The sequence below is a fragment of the Artibeus jamaicensis genome, unplaced genomic scaffold, assembly GCF_021234435.1.
Source record: "Artibeus jamaicensis isolate MK-2021 breed Jamaican fruit bat unplaced genomic scaffold, CSHL_Jam_final contig_1132, whole genome shotgun sequence".
Taxonomy (NCBI): domain Eukaryota; kingdom Metazoa; phylum Chordata; class Mammalia; order Chiroptera; family Phyllostomidae; genus Artibeus; species Artibeus jamaicensis.
The window spans coordinates 3,794,746-3,811,099 of NW_026521221.1; the positions used below are offsets into that span (position 1 = coordinate 3,794,746).

The 16,354-nt window shown below is 44.1% G+C and overlaps 1 long non-coding RNA gene across 1 annotated transcript; it reads right to left on the minus strand.

The window, feature by feature from the left end:
- Window positions 1-14,128: 14,128 nt before the first annotated feature.
- Window positions 14,129-16,072, minus strand: LOC119062176 (uncharacterized). The gene is made up of 3 exons (XR_005084939.2): window positions 15,860-16,072; window positions 15,452-15,650; window positions 14,129-14,806 (listed from the first exon to the last, which is right to left on the minus strand). It is a non-coding gene; the product is annotated as an uncharacterized LOC119062176 (long non-coding RNA).
- Window positions 16,073-16,354: the final 282 nt, after the last annotated feature.

Consider the following 16,354-nt stretch of genomic DNA (forward strand, 5'->3'; position numbering starts at 1 on the left):
ATATTACAATTTCGCCTGTTATCAGGGATCCAATAATGTCCTCTACAGCCATTTTTTCCAGTGTGGAATTCAGCCCAGGATAACGAACCACAGCTGTCATGTCTTCTCAGTCTCCTTTGATGTGAAGTGCTTACTTGGCCTTGCCTTTAAATAATGCAGGCCAGTCATCTCACAGAATGTCTCTCAACGTGGGTGTGTGTGCTGTGTCACGTGACCATGTTCAGGTCGTGCGTTTGGGGCTGGAATGACGAGAAGGCTGGTTGTGTTCTCATGATCTCACTGTGGGGCAAACCACCTTTTTTGGTGATGTTAGATTTGATCGCTTCATTAAAGAGCTATCTTTTTCCTCGACTAAACAGTAATATTTTCCCTTTTGTATAAAGTAATTTATAGTAAGATAGTTCTATATAATGTAAATATCCTGGTATTCATTCATTTTTCTCCACTGAATTTAGCATTCACTGATGATTCTTGCCTGAATCAATTTTTTCAATGATGGTTGCAAAATGGTGTCTTAAAAAATGTCATTATTCCTTCTGTATTTATTAGTTGACATACTACTGTAAAAAAGAGCTTTCTCTTTTTATTTATTGATCTATTTATCAGTCTAGACTCACAGGTTCTTCTTTTATTCAGTATACTATAATCCATTACTTGCTTATTTATTTGGATGCTCCAATTATCTCTGATCTGATCCGTGGAAGCCCCTCCAGGCTGGCTTCATGTCCCGTTTGACAGCCCCCGTCATTTTTTGTGAGCCCTTCCTCACTGTCAGGCGCTGCAAGACGTTCCAGGCTCATTTTGTACCTTTCTTCCCCCAGACATGGAATCTGTAAGGCATCATTATAAATAAATAATTTCCCAGCAAACCTACAAGATAGGTACTCTTCTCGTTTCCATTATACAAATGAAGGAACCAAGACAAAGACAGGTTTAAAAAAATACACGGGAAAAGAAAAAAAACACACCAAAGTCACAGATGGAGCTACTAGGTGGTGAAGCCACTAATGCTGCTGCTTCTGGTCTCGTCTCAGTCCCTACCCTGCTCCCACCCCCTTGCCACCAAATTAACTCTCCACCAAGTTGTCAGAATAATGTAGCTCAAATGAAAACACCAAATCTCCGCTACCACAGAGCAACACCTTGGAACCTGGTGTTCACGCACTAAATATCTAACTGAATAAAACTGAATATTTAACTAAATATTGAACTGGAATTAAACTGAAAAAGAATTAATGAATAAGCCCCAGCCCCATTTTCTCCTTTGCTTTATTTATGTATTTACTTCTATTTACTTACTTACTTACTTACTTACTTACTTACTTACTTACTTACTTGATGATCTGACCCAGGAAGCATGAAATGAGATGAGAAGAAATTGAGGGTGCTATCAAAATGTTTAGGTGAGACATGAAATGCCTCTTATAATATCAGTCTCCATGGACAATCTAGTCTACTTATTCTTGGGTAAATTCCATCTCTGCATCTTAAATTCTTCCAGCTCTCAGAACCTCTCTTTTTCTTTCAAGAAAACACCCTTGCCCTGGCTGGTATAGCTCAGTGGACTGAGCTCGGGCCTGCAAACCAAAGGATCTCGGTTTGATTCCCAGTCAGGGCACATGCCTAGGTTGCAAGCCAGTTCCCAGCAGGGGACCCATGAGAGGCAACCACACATTGATGTTTCTCTCCTTCTCTCCTTCCCTTCCTCTCTAAAGATAAATAAATAAAATATTTAAAATAAAAAGAAAATACCCAACCCCCGTATCACTAATCTTACTCCCTGTCCATTATCATCTTGTGTCTTCACTTTCTCTTCTAACTCACACCCAGTGGTTCAGTAAGCAAATACTAAAGCCCAACCTCTTCTTTCCCACTTCCTAAGTGTTCTTTCCCTGCAAACTCTCAGACTGGGAAGAATCCATGCATCTTACTCCTTCACTGAAATTGCTGGCACTTCTGGAGAAAATTACACAGTGATATGGATGGCCGGCCCCACAAATCTCCCTTGGCAAGGTTCAGCAATCTTTTGACCTGATCCTGATCAGCCTCTGTTCTCATTCCCCTAAACAGTGATCCTGAGCTTTTGCTCTCTTTTTATGTTTTCTCCCCATCACCCCCTTTCTCTGAGTATGTCCTACAACTGGGGGGTCCAATCTAGTCTGTCAAGCAGAACCCACATTATCTTCTGGGACCCACACTTCTATTCAATCCATATTCAACCCTGCCTTTGCTTCCTTTCTTCTTGACTCTATGAAGAGGTCGCTTTTAACTTTCATAAAACACGCGTTCTGGATCCCAGCATGTACTGCAGCCTTCCTCCGTTAAGTTAGATCTTCTTGCTCCTATATCCTCAGTCTCTCGATGACTCTAGATCTTCTCTTTGAGTGCTCTCTCTTCAGCTAAATAATTAAGTTCAGTTTTCTTTTATGTTTAAAAATAAGACAGCCCTTGATCCTACATCTTCCCCTTGTTTATTGTCAGATTGTTTTAATTTTTCCCATAAATAAAATTTTTATCTTATTCTAATCTAAAATCTAAAATTCATTTATACCCACTGCCCCCACTTTCTCATCTCCTTTTCACTCCTCAAAACAGTTTACCGTCTGCCCAGACCACTCCACTGAAACTGCTTTCTCCAAAATCACGATTACCTCTTAGCTCCTGAATGCAGTGGACACTTATTTAACTGCTCCTTTCCCTTCTTGTTTTTCCTTCAAAGAAAATATTTATTAGACATTGAGAATACTATGGTGAATCAAACATACCTGACCTTATTCTTAAAAAATGCATTGTTCAGCAGGAGAAACAGATATTAAATGAGTAATTGTATGATTAATAATTAATTAAATATAATTACGATAATACTACAAAGAAATTTGAATGTTATGATAATCAAAAATCTAGCTTAACCTAGAGAGAAAATAAATGGTCAAGAAAATGTCCCCGTGGCATTGGCATTTAACTGGAGATCTGAAAAATAAATAGCAGAAAGGGCCTTCCACAATGAAGAGACAGAAAGTTTAAGAGACCTAAGGTGAGCAGAAGGCTATACCATTTAGCAAAGTCGAGAAGAGCACTGTGACCAGATCAGAAAGAATGAAAGTATTCCAGATGGGGCTGGAGGTAAGGGGACAGGGCTACAGTCAATCAAGGTTTTGGAACATGTTAAGAAATTCAGACTTTATCCTGAGAACAGTGCATTACCATTAAAAATTTTATATTACTTTTTAATTTTATTAAATGTATTGGGGTGACACTGATTAATAAAATTATATATGTTTCAAGTGATTTTAAATGGGCACAGGATGGGATCAGATTTAAATTCCAAAGCCCCACCCATCAAGTGCAAATAACAGAAGCTTGGACTACAGTGGTGGCCGTGGAAAAAAAAGAGAAGCATACGGGGTAAGGATGCATTTGTAGAGTACAATTATTAAGTCTGGCAATTGATTGGACTGGTGGTATTGGTAATAAAGAAGAGAAGTAACAATGCTCAAATCTTAATTTCTAGCACAAGCAACCAAGTAGATGGGAATACCATTTACTACAATAGTAAACACAGGGGAAGGTGTTTCCTGGGGGTGCAAATCACAAGTTTGGGGCACCTCCAGATATACAGAGATGTCCATGGAGAGCTGAAGACGTAGGTCAAAGTTCAAGAGCAAGTCTGGGGTGAAGATATCGACTGAGATCTCATCCGCAAATGGAGGAAAGGTACTAAAGCCAAAGGAGGACATAGGGATGACTACAGAGACAAGAAAAAGTGAGGGAAGCCTCATCTCTACCTACCTACCCCACCCTTGGCCCCACAGCACTTCCCACACCCTGCTTACCCACACCCTCAGCCCTACAGTACTACCAGTTCTCTCTACAACCTCGTCTTTTTTGTTTCTTTGCACATACTATTCCCATCTAGAATGCCTTTTTCCTCACCACACCCTTAGCTCTTATTCCGTCTTCAAGATTCCATTCAGGTGCCAACTATTCTACAAAGCTACCTCTTATCTTCCTGTTGGTTAGAAGTTTGCTGCCATTGGTTAGATGGTTTGATAATATACCTGGGTTTATAATTCCCTATACATACCTCTCACAGAACATTTACCACACTGGGATGCAATGTTTACCCCTCCACTGGGCTGTAAATTATTCCTTTAGGCCTAGCAGAGGGCCAGGCACATAGTAGTTACCAAATCTACACTTGGAAAAATAAAAGTTCTGCTAGAGAAAGGCTCCTAGGTGAGTCATGCAATCTTTAACTGTTACAGCCAGAATGCACTTTGAATATTTTCTATTTTGAGCTATTTCACAGATGAGTAAATTGAGGCCCAGTCACATTTAAATTAGTGACAAAATCATATTTAGAATCTGGTTTTTCTATAGCTCCCAGTCTAGTGGCCTTCCCATTATTCAGGGGTGTCAAACTCACTTTCACTGGGGGTCACATCTGCCTTGTGGTTGCCTTCAAAGGGCCAAATATAATTTTGGGACTGGATAACTGTAACTACTCCTTAACTAGGGTCAAGGAGCTGGGCACTCCCCCTGGGTAGAAACAAAGTGCCGGACTGGATAAAACAAGGTGGAGGGCCGGTTTTATTGGCCCTCAGGTCTTGTGTTTCCCATATGTACATTATTTCATTACCAAAAAATCCCATAAACTGCTTACTCAATGACTTGCATGCAAAATGTGTGCCATTGGGTCTTTTTTAAAGGTGTGATACTAAAACAGAACTATGTAGATTCAAACATATAACTGAGGTGACCAGAGGAACATAGACCAAATTGTGAATCTATACTAATAGCGACTTTCCACACAACTAGTAAAACTAAAAGGGATCTAAAGATATCTGAATTTCATGGATTGTTCATATGGGGGCCTACCTAACTTGTAGGGAGGGTATGGGGTTAGCCATTAATAATAATAATAATAATAATAATAATAATATAGGAACTGATATCCGTTGAAGCCTCACACCATGGAACCAAGTACTAGGGTAAATTCCTTCATGCATTAACTCATTCGATTATCGTGGCAAAAGTTTAGAAAGTAGAAAGTTTAGAAGTGGTAGTTAGTTTGCCTAAGGTCACATAATTAGTGGCTGAGTCAGCATTTATGTCCAGGCATTCTGCCTATAGCTTTATTTTTATTGGTGACGCTATTGCAGATGTCCCCATTTCCCCATCTTTGCCAACCTTCTGCCATCCCTGCACCCCCAACCTTGCCCTGCCCTCCCCTCTGGCCATTGCTGAAGCATTGTCTGTGTCTACCAGTTATGCACATAAGTCTTTGGCTAATCCCTTCACCTTCTTTCATCCAGTCCTTCCCCTCGACCCTCCCCTCATGCGTCCCCTCTGATAGCTGTCGATCTGCTCCAGGCGTCCATGCCTCTGTTTCTGTTTCAGTCATCGGTTTGTTTGTCCATTGGATCCCCCTGGGCTCTCCCGCCTTTGTTGGTTAAGCTTGTGCATCCTCTCCAGTCTGACCACTACCTTCTTCTCTTTGCTGATCGCTTTTTAAAATGTTAAAAAGGGGAAGAGTTATTAACCAAATTTACCCCTAATTGACAAAAAATAAATGGAATGAACTATTCTTTGTTTTCCAACCACTTATTTGGGTCTGAAAGAAAAAGATTTAAATGGAAACAAGGTGAATATTTGTTCATTCATGAACTGGGCTTCATTACAGTTTCCTTTTCATGAAACAAGAATATATAATATATAACTGTGCCCTACCTCCTGTCCGTCCATGGTGCTCTGTATTTGCTGGTGTCGGTGCTATCTCAGATTATAGACTCTAGATGGCAGTGATCAAGTTCAGGTTTGCATGATGTCTGCACAATGGTGTATATGTTGTATAATACAAATAAACACTATTTGTAATTATAATCAGGGTGAGTTCTGGTAAACAAGGGTATAAAATTCATTTTCCATATTTCATTTATGACTCCATTTATATGAGAAGTCCACTAAATTCACTGAACCATATCAGGACACATCTGTTTGAAAACCTACCAGTTTTTATGAACATTAAATAAAAATGGTTAGAGCTAATGACCATTTATCATATTCATGCAAAAATAATGAAATAGAAACAGCAACAAAAGGAGTTCGCACTGATAAAGAAAAAGAGTTTTAAGTGCTAACAAGTTCACTATTTTATTATTCACATTTTCAAAAATCAAATATCTGCTATTAATGCTCCAAAACCTTCTGTAGTGGGAGGGCATTTTTACTTTGATGTTTTTCTCTTTCTTGCTTAGGTATTAACCTAAGTATCATAGACTCAGAAAAAAGGCCAAATACATTTATACCTAAACTTTTCTCACAAATGTTAGGCTTTTGAACCCTAAGAGAAACTGCTTGGGTGAAGGATTTTACCACAAGGACGCACAGTGGCCCACAGCCCTTAAACAAAAGAAAGGTACAGCCATGGAGAGGGGCAAGGGGAGGCAGACAGGACATGAAAAATAATAACAAAAAGTTCTCCTGGATGTATTTTATAGGGGAAGTAGATTCTACTTAGATTAGACCTTCTAAGTTACTATGACAGAAGGTAAAGGGAGGTGGAAAGAAAACTTTGAGTGACATTTTTGACAGCAAGCTACAGAAATAACAATTTGACAGAAGAGGCCACATCATAAATATGAGATCATCTCAGGCATGAATAGGATTCCCTTAATGTAAAATATATGGAGCACGTGTAGGATTCAATTTGGGGTGAAGAGAAGAGCCAGACGGGAAGCAAGCTACTTGTGCTGAAGTCAGGAATTCTCATATCAGTTTAAATATCCCCGGCGAACATTTTTGGAGATTCTGAGGTATAGCTCTCAGTTATTCCTATTTATATCTGTTTCTAGCTTGATTGACTGAGCTGATGCACAACCAATAAATAGAGAAGGTTAGGATTTCTATTAATACAAAGTTTGTTTCTGTGCCAGTGCTGAGATCTATTTATCCTTTGGGTAGGAAATAGATCTCATTCTTGCCTAATCAATACAGACATCACAGATCAACAACAAATCTTCATATTGGCAAACAGACCAGTCAATACCTTATTATTATTTAATAAGAATTTCATTGTCAGTGTGCTGGAAAGAAAAATATTAGTAGAAAAGTCAGCATGTGGTATTGTAAATACAACTCTAACATAAAGAGCAGGAGAAGGGGAAGCATCATATCATAAGGAAAATTAGACTCAGGAGCTTAGTCAGAAGCTTGAGCTAATTAGTTTTATGAGTCAATTGCCACCTTTAGACCTCCAATTCTTTGTCAGAAAAAAATACAGGGTGACCAAATTATTCCAAAAGCCCACCTTTTCACTCTGAAACTCATGACAAGTAAATACTCTAATTTGAATTTTCATTAGGTTACGAATTTAACAATCCGCTGAAACAGGATGACTAACCCATAACATGTTCCAGGAAAAATGTGAAATGACATGTTGAAGAGCATTTAAACTGAACAAAACAGATTTGTGTATGTGCCACTATTGATATACAAATGTTGAGTGTGTTTTATGTATCTACCAAGTGTGATTGATAGTAGAGGCATCAATTTCAAGGTTTCTGAATTTAAGTAAATTGTTGTCAGTGGTATTGCTTCTTGAAAAAAAAGTGAAGGGATTAAGAAAAATAACACACACATAGACACAGATAACAGTACAGTGACTGTCAGACAGAAAGGATGGCGGGGGGTGGAAGCCGGCGAAGGGGGCTACCTGGCCACAGTGAGAGACTTCGGGTGGTGGGCACGCAATGCAGTGTGCAGACACTGTGTTATGGAGCCGTGCACTTGACACCTATCTGGTTCTATTGACCAGTGTCAGCATGGACCCAATAGGTCCAGCTACAATTTTTGAAATTAATTTTATGTAATAAGAAAACTATATCCTTACACAGAATAGACAAATTAAGGCAGGATATACGTAACGCAACAATTTAGCACAAATATTCTCTTACAATTGTGGAAAAATATAAATATATATTTTTCAAAAAATTTGGGGAACATTTTTTAAATAGCATGTGCTTTAGCATTTCTGTTTTGAAAACAACTTGTTTTCCTTCTCAAAATGTTTGTGCTGAGCTGGCTCTGATGTCAGAATGACCTAATTTCACAAGATTGGGTCAGCCCCCGCCTGGTGATTCTTTTACAGAAAAGAAATCTTTTAGTGCTATAGTAGTTCAGTTCATAAAGTCTCAAATCCTCCGCCCTTTTTCCAAAGCACCACAAAGCCCTTAAAGGTATAATCAAGAGGAGGAGCCCTGGCTGCTTTGGCTCTGGGGACTGAGCACCAACCTGTGCAGCAGAGTCACTGGTTTGATTCCCATTCAGGGCACATGCCTGGGTTGTAGGCCAGGTCCCTGGTTGGGGGCACATGAGAGGCAACCACACACTGATGTTTCTCTTCCTCCACTCCCCCCTCTCTCAAAATAAATAGATAAAATCTTTTTTTAAAGAGGAGGAAAAAAGGGTAGGGATTGTCTTTTCCTGGACTATTTTCACCCTTTCCCTTTCCACCTTGACTCTTTCTTCCTGCATGTTTTCATTTAAATTTTCTTTTTGGGACTAAAGCATGAGTAAGTCTGGTGTAGAAAAAGGAAAACATGCAAAAAGATAATTTTAAAAAAAAAACCCTTATCCTTTCATCTCTCTTCCATTGCTATTTTATTTTCCTCTCTCCTTTCTGTCTGTATCTAACTTACATTGTATCTAATTAAATTCTCTTTATATCCAGGATATTTTAGGTTTTCAATATTTTACATTAAATAAAAATAGCTTTAGATTTTTTAAATGTATGTCACAAATATTTTACAGATGAACTTGATTTAAAACATAAATGATTACTGGCCAGGTAGCTCTCTCAGCTGGTTGTAGCCTCATCCCTTATGCCAAAGGTTGCAGGTTCGATCCCTGGTCCAGGGCACCTACAGGAGGCAACTGATGAGTGTTTCTCCCTCACACTGATGTTTCTCTCTCTCCCTCCCTCCCTCCTTTTCTCTCTGTCTAATATTAATAAACATCCTCAGGTGAAGATTAAAAAATATAAGTGAATATCAAGTGGGAAAAGCACAAACATAGATTTTTCTTCACAAAATTTAGGTCTCTCTTTTCACTTTAAAAATTTTTTAAAGTTTATGATAGAGGTCATTAAAAGTAAATTCATGTCCAGCAAGATTAGCCAAAAAAATAAATAAATAAAGGAGGGGACTGACTGGCTGGGGGCCCACCCCGGGTGTAACTTAGAAGTTCCCATTGGTGTCATATCAGATTTGGGGAAACTGCTGAACCCTCACTGACTGCCCTGGTCTGGCTGTCTCCTGAGCTGGATACTCAGGGTTCAGGACTGTGGTTCCTGGCACCATCATAAATATTCATATCCCCTACTAATAATTTGCAAGCCAAATTCATTTGGCTTTTTTCACCCCATCAATCTTATAATTAATAAGGGTGGTGCTCTTGTTTCACTTTCCTCCAAAAGAAAAGATAAATGAAATAAAGAGTTATCCTGCAAATTTACATAAGAGTGCCTCCGGTTGATTAAAAGCTGATGCTATCATACAGTGGTGGAAGGGCAGGCTTCAGCCATTTCCCTCACTGGTGGCTGACTGGGTAGAGGGAGGGGGTAAGAGCAAAGGAAGCATTTCCAGATGTGGCAGTACGAGCCTTAATCTGAAGAGCTTGGTCATATGAATTAAATAATGCAGAGGGGAACCTCCATGATATTGTGGAGAAAGTGGGTGGTTAAGGGATATATTTATAAATTGCATTCTATTCACTGTTTGGTTAGGTGGACATTGAGTACAGCGTGCCAATACCCAGAGAAGTAGATTCTAAACTGCCTGCAGGTTCTGTCTGCAGTTCAGAATTAGAGATACTTTAGAAAGTTGTCCAAATTTAGTGATCATTGTGTCTTTGAAGTGACTGCCTTCGAATTAGCATGACAGCCATGTTTCTGAGGCTAACTGTAGAGACTTGGGCTCCACAGAATATATCACCAACCAACCGCACGGATAAATCACGGTGCATAAGACATGGGGGAAATTCTCCACTCCCACTGGATTTCTGAAGGTTGTTTACAGCAAAGCAGGGAAATAACACTGAACATAATTTAGAAATAAAATTTTGATAATTGAGCTAAGTAGCTTGAACTTGTCAGTCATCTGTGACCTTTTTCTATTTACACTTCACTTGGACATTCAAAAGTCCTAAGGCCAGTGGATAAGCTTCAAAGCATGAACAACTGTCCCTGCTCTGTTGTGGTGGGCAGTATCAACCCGTCCGAGGAGATTATTTAAACTGTATTAACATGAACAGACCGGGATAAATACGTAAGCAGAAAAATCTTAACTTTGCAGTCAGGTATTTAAGTCTAACTTGTTTTAGGGAGGCTTACTTTAAAAGTGCCTTACTGTGTTGTTTTGTGCATTGTTTAGTGTGTTTTAGGAGCTCTTATCACCTGAGCTATTCTTAGGACTCCCTCCTCCACCCCCTTGTGCAGTGAAGGCAGTGGGTGGGGGGGCATCAGGCATTCTTAGTGTCCGTTAACCTCAAAGCCTGCCCTTAAGGGTCCTGTTCTATAACAGCATGCCATGCTCTGGGCAGCCCTTTAACAATGTCTACGTACGACTGAAGAAAAGATTATTTTTATGCCCTTAATTCTGTGTGAACATAATTACATATTTGATTTACTGAAAAAAAAATATGGTTTCCTCTGTTGACATTTAAAATAGGAGAGCAAGTGAGAAAGACACAGACCTAACTGTTGGACTTCCCTGGGTGTCCTCAGACCCAATCTGGTCAGTTGCTTCAGGGACAGAAGTCTGCAGAGTACCCCAACCCCCCACAAGTGGCCCACTGGATGGTGACACAGGCTGGGAGTTCTGGACATCTTTGCAGAGTCCCCCAGCTAGGTTAGCAGTTGTGATTCTTATTCTGTCTAGGTTCCCTCCTGGGGATAATGGTGGGTAATTGTTTTGTTTTTTTCCTCCACTTTTTACCAAGCCTTTCTAACTTTGCTTGGCTGAGGGAGAAGCTTGAAAAACTCACTGCTGGCTAATAAGATCTTTTTCCTCTCCTCTCCCACCTCTTCAAAAGCAGAATTTGCTGTTGCTCTCCTAAGTCACCAAAACAACGCAGCACAGCAGCTTCCCTGCAGAGAACCGCCGAAGGGATGACACGGGGACTTCATCCGAGAGAAAGAGAGAGAAGGAGGGGGAGGGGATGAAGAGAGAGGTTCTGACAGTCACCCCTTCTCCTGCCCCAAATCTGCTCCTTGAGCCAGGGGCCGTTCTCCCCTCCCTGGTGGCACCCGAAGTCAGAAATCACCCAGGCTGCTGGGGCAGGCTGGGCCTGAGCGCTCCTTGGTGGCCTTCTCCACCGTCACAGGGCGCTGGAGGCTGAGCGCTCAAAGAAGTTCCAGCGCGGCTCTTCGGGGCGCAGACTTCCTAGTTCGCAGCGCCCAGGAGGGGCCCGCCCTGCGCGGCTTCCCCAAGTCCTGGGAATCTTTGGGGTCTGAGGACTGGCCCTCGTTCCGACTTCCCTTCTGGCAGCCCGGGAAGAGGATGGTGGAAAGCGCCCCCCGCCCTCACCCAGCCTCACCCTCCAAAGGGGTGTCCGCGGGGCCCAGAGAAGCAAGGGCCTCGCTCCCGGCTGCACCCCAAGCTGTGCTCTTCCCCAGCCAGGGGGACCTGAGGACTTTTGCCAAAGGTTTTTTGTTTTGTTTTTAATGTTCTTCCCTCTTTTTATTTTCTCAAGACCTGAGACGCAGCAGAGCGAGACGGGAGGGGGTGCAGGACTGAGTCAGAGAAGAGGAGATAGTGCAGAGCTTTGTGGATGCGTTCTGTGCACGTGGGTGTGTGTGAGAAAGGAGAGAGGGAGGGAGAGGGTGTACAAGGCTGAGAGCTGGAGGCCGAGTGGGTCTGTGGAACTTAAGTCAGAGACACACCAGATCCAGCCACCCTTTCCTCCCCTCCGGGGTCTGGAACAGAAACCTGTAACTCAGGGCTCACTGAAGCCCTGTTTGTGCGTCAGTCCCAAGAACTCGAAGAGAGAGGAGAGCGGGAGAAGTGAGGCTGGGAATGGGCGTGGACGGAGGTTCAGACCGGAGAGCTGGGCTCCAGGGTGCCCGGCTCTCACCCAGCGCTCAGAGCTGTGGCCTGCGGCCCTGCCTTGCCTGCCTGACTGTTTTCAGATCCTCCTTCTAGGTGAGATACAAGCCTTTCCTTGTACGGATTTGGCTTCCTTGCTGACAGAAGGGACATTATCAATCGTGTTTTTATTTTTTCAAAATCACGTTTGCCTGAGATTGTGTTTACCAGGCAAAGGGAAGTGGAGAGCTAAGAAGAGTCCCGATCATTTCAAATAAAAACTGCCAGTAATGACAACTGGTGTCAGAGCTAAGATTGGGGTGGTTTTGGACAGTGGCCTGGATTGGTTCTGTACTTAGAGAGAATCCTGGTGCACCGACTGTGTGTGTGTGTGCGCACAACGTCACCAGTTATCCTAAACCTCCTGATTTTATTGGTTTCAAAAGGTGAGTGGGCTGACACACCCCAAGAGCCCACTTCCTTCTGAGTGTTTTGGAGAAATACTTTGGACTAAATGGATTTGCCTGCAATACACAAAGACAAACAAAATATAGGAAAGGGAAAGAAAATTCCCATGCAATCTGGGAGAGATGAGAAGAAAAGGGGAAGAGCAGGGAGAGAAAAGAAATGGAGACAGAAGGAGGGAGAATGGAAAGGAGGAGAGAGGAGAAGGACAGGAAGACAGGGCGAGAGGGAGGGGAGGTTTTCACAGGTCCAGACCAAGAAAGGGCTCTGAAGCCTTCCACCGCGACCCCCAAACCGCCTTTGGTGAGGTTAGGGCCATCTCACAAAACCAGTTCGGCTGGTGTTTCAGACCGTCTCCTTGCCCCGGTCCCCGGGGCCCTAATTCACTGCTGTCCTCTCTGCACAATGACATTCGAACCTCGGAAAATAATTGCATTAGAGCAGATTACTTAAAACCGATAGTTATCCGTCTTTTTCTGTTCGACAGAAGTCTATTAAACTCAGCACAGCCATTACCAGCTGAGCTCTAGAGAGCGCCTTCATTAAGAAAATTAAAATCATACTTTTGAATCTAAGCAAAGCCTGCGCGGGTCTCAAGAGCCCTCCCGCGTCAAACCCAGACGTTTCCGTAAGCACGATTTTCCCGCGAATCAATCTCCGCTTTCTGGGTAACGTGGGTCTTGGTGGAAAGATTGAGTGTGATGACAATTACAGGAAGATAGGAATGTCTGAGTTCTGGAAGGACCATCTTTCTTCCCAGCCCCTTGGCCCTCCTCCCCTGCCCCCTCTGCCTTCCCTCCGGGGTAGCTTTTCTCTGGCACCTTCTAGTCAAAGGCCCCACACCTGTGCAGGCGTGGCCGGGATTCGGGGAGGAGTTTGGGTGTCTTGAGCGGAGGGTGGGGGACAGGGAGAAGTGTGGGTTCAGGACCCAGGAAGCCGCGTGGGCGAACTTCCCCCAGCTGACGCGTGCGGCCAGAGGCCTGCTCCAAGTGCACGTGTTTCACACTCAGACACACAGCGGGCGCGGGGGGCGGGGCGGAACTCCCCCCCCCCGCCATTGCCTTTCACCCTGGCTGCCAGACCCGCTTGGTCTAAGAGCCTTTTGTCCACCAGGGCAAGGCAGCCTGGCCCCGGGACTGGGCAGGCTGTGGCGTGTAACTGGGACCCAGATTCTACATTCCTTTGGCCGGATCTCCGGCCTCCGGGGGCCTGTTTAGGTTTCTTCCTTGGTTTGGTAGGAGCTTCAGCTCTCTGTGCCCCGACCCCGGGCTGATCCTCCCAGCTCCTCTGGTGCCTCCGCTAGGGGAGCAGGGAACAGGTGGGAGTCGTGGGCCGGGGGTGCGGGGAAGGTGACGCCCCTTACCTCCCTTCCCGACGGCCTCAGAGTAACAACTCCTGCCGCTCCAGCGGAGGAGGCAGCCCCCACTCCACTTGCGCGTGGAAACAGCACCCGGCTGGAGAGCTGGGTGCTCAGTGAGGAGGGGGCGCGTTTGCATTGATTTTCTGTGGCATCTGGAAATTTGCAGGGTTTGAGGAATAATTTTTAGCATGGTTTATTTATTTATTTTTGTTAGCCACCGTCCTTCGTTTCAGCATTTTGCTTTTTCACATGTTAATTACTGTGTATTTCTCTGTAAGGTCTGCCCAGCTCAGGGCTCTTAAGGAAAATACACCGACCTGTGCCCTTTTTCGGGGTGTCCTTTCTGGGGGTCCAGGAGCAGAGGGGCGCCGCTTCTGTTTTTGCCAGAACGCCCAGTAATAGGGTTCTCACCCCTCTTTGTCCACATCTAATGAAGGCTTTGGGGTTCATGAGGGGATAATAGCACGCGCGCGCGCTTCCCAGCACTCGAATGCAGAATCAGGTGGAGTCTGCTTGAAAGTGGAATGTCGTTTCTTGGCAAATACCTAATTCTTTTTCCCATAATTTCTATCTGACACAAAAGCCTACCAAATGCAAGTGATGAAAGTCAGCAAATAGACGCGGACGAGGGGAGCCTCTTTTACCTGTTCACAGCTTTCGACTTTGCTAAATTGGTGGATATTAAAAAAAAAATTTTTTCAGGGAAAAGGGGAATAAAACAAATGCACCTTCACTGTTATTGTGAGTGTTTTCTTCTCGTCCAATGCAGACACATCTTTTGAGTTTTTTCTTTGTAGTGAAAGATAAGGAAATCAGAAATGAAGAAACAGCCTTTTAACAACAGCAAACACGAGACTTTCGAGGTGGTTTTCTTTGCTTCTGTTTTCCCTCCTTTGCCCTTAAAGCAAAACAAAAACAAAGATAAAGAGGAAGAAACATCATTCCTACTGCAGAGTTTATTTTGTTGCCACAATAAAGGGGTGGAGACAGTTCACAGCTATTTGAGATGATAATGCTTAGTGATCCCATTCTTTTAATCATACTCTTCAAGTGCTTTAAGATTAATGGCAAGAGGTGTTCCAGTGTCTTCCTAAGGACCTTCGCATTAATTTACTTAGAACATTGACCAGACTGTCAGCGTCTCCAAATTTCATTAAGTCAAACCGAGACAAATGAAATGAGATTTTCGTATTTTCTTCATCTGTGAGAGCCTCTGACTAAAAATTTTATTTGGATTCAGTTGTAACCGGGCCACTTGCTCCCTTCTCTTTATTATAGATAGGGAAGTATAATGCGTTTTTAGATAGACACACATTACACCCATATATGTAAATGCACCTCCACTGTTTGCAGATAACTAACTTCCCCTCCACTGCTGAGCTAAATGAAGACCCTTCGAATAGTCAACTCCAGTGGCCAGCGGCGGATCCTGCTTCACCCCAGACCAGGATTTACTTTTAAACTGAGTTCGAATGCACTGAACTCCTCCAAAACAGACCAAAGAAGAATGACAACAACTTGGAGTATAAATATTTAACTTTACCTCAGTTGACACAATCGCCCCAGCAATTCTTCAGGCACATCCTGACTGAGGCATCACCCCTCTAGCGTGGAGACCTGGCCCCTCCGCCTCGCCCCCGCAGCGCTGTTCCCCGAAGTCCCGGGCCGCGGCCGGGCCCCGGAGTCCCGGAGGCGGAGGGCCGGAGGAGGCGTGACGCGCGTGCGGGTGCGGGTGGGGGGTTCTGGGAACAAGCGAGGCAGGAGAAGGAAGGTTTAAACGAGCGCGTCCCGGTACTCTGGCCAGAAAGGGACTGTCAGGAGACCCTGCCCTTCTCCCCGCCCGGTGCTCCTGCCCCCAGCCTCATTTCTCAGAGCTGCTTTCACCAAGTCCCGCAATCCCGCACCTTAAAAAGCAAAGCCCCCAAACTCCCCGCAAACTAAAGTGCCGCACCGCAGATGTGCATGCTTTGCAGGGGGGTCTGGCTGCGGTCAGAAGACTTTCCGGAGTCGGGGCTGCCGTGGCAGCGCCTTTCCCGGGAGGAGAGGCTGGCGGCGGGGCCGGCGGGTCCCGGGCGGGGGTGGCCCGGGCTCTCGCCCCCCGGGCGCCCCCGCGTCCGGGGCGTCAGAAGTCCCGGGCAGAGTCACCGGAGAGCGGAGAACACGCGTCTGGGCACCCAGACAGTGGGGAAACAACCCGTACACTCTAAAGTAGGGCCGGTCTCACACCTTACATTGGACGGGAAGCGTCAGTGTAACTAAGATCAGGCGTCAAAGACACTGGAGGGTGACTTTGGAGCGCTCCAGCTGGCCTCTCCGTTTCCGGCAAAACTGAGCAGCCCTGGGCAGGGGACAGGACACGCAGGGAAAAGGCATGTTGTGTGTAGGTAGGTGGATGGATAGGACCGTGACAACTTTTAAACACGTTCTCTATTTTGAAAGAAACAAG